The sequence below is a fragment of the Corvus brachyrhynchos genome, unplaced genomic scaffold, assembly GCF_000691975.1.
Source record: "Corvus brachyrhynchos isolate BGI_N302 unplaced genomic scaffold, ASM69197v1 scaffold365, whole genome shotgun sequence".
Taxonomy (NCBI): Eukaryota; Metazoa; Chordata; class Aves; order Passeriformes; family Corvidae; genus Corvus; species Corvus brachyrhynchos.
In genome coordinates, this window is record NW_008239544.1 from 1,250,529 (window position 1) to 1,251,263 (window position 735).

Genomic DNA, 735 nt, shown 5'->3' on the forward strand with positions numbered 1-735 from the left:
TAAATCCCTCCTGGCCTGGGCAGCCGGAGCACTGCAGCCCCCAGGCTGCCACCCCAACCCCCTGAGAGGACCATGGGTGCTAGCATGGGTGGGCACAGCAGCCTCTGGCCCTGGCAGGACCCCGAGCTCTGGGGGTCTCCCACTGGCTCCAGGATCAGCTCCTGACAGGTGTGGGATGGGGGCAGCTGGTGGCACTGGGGATCCCTGGGGGTCCCTTTCCATGGGGTCACCCCCAGCTATGCAGTGCTTTGGGACAGAGGGGTATGGGGGAAGCCAGGGCCTGCAGCATCCTGAGGGGCCCTTCCTGCCCGGGGGGTCCCTGGGTACGATGTTTGCCCCCACTGCAGAGCCGGGACCTGTGGGGCTGTGGCATGGGGACACCCTGGGGTACTCCTGGCTCCTGTCACCCACCAACACCCACTGCTCCCACAGCCCTGGACGGGAGAGGCAAGGAAAGCCCGGGGGCTCTGTGGCTGCAGCTGGGAATGGCAGGGGCACGGGGAGCCGGGGGTACGCGGGACGGGCAAAGCACCAGGGATGTTGGGGGTACTGGGGGCTGGTGGTGGGCTGGGGGGACCGGGGGCTGAAACGGTAACGGGGGTACCAGGGTAGCAGGGACCGCGGGAGAAGTACCCCAGCAGTACCGTGGGGGGTACCGGGATACCGGGCGTAGGGGGTACCGGGAGTACCGGGGTCCCGGGTGCGGGAGGGGCGGGACCGCCTCCTGTCGGGGCG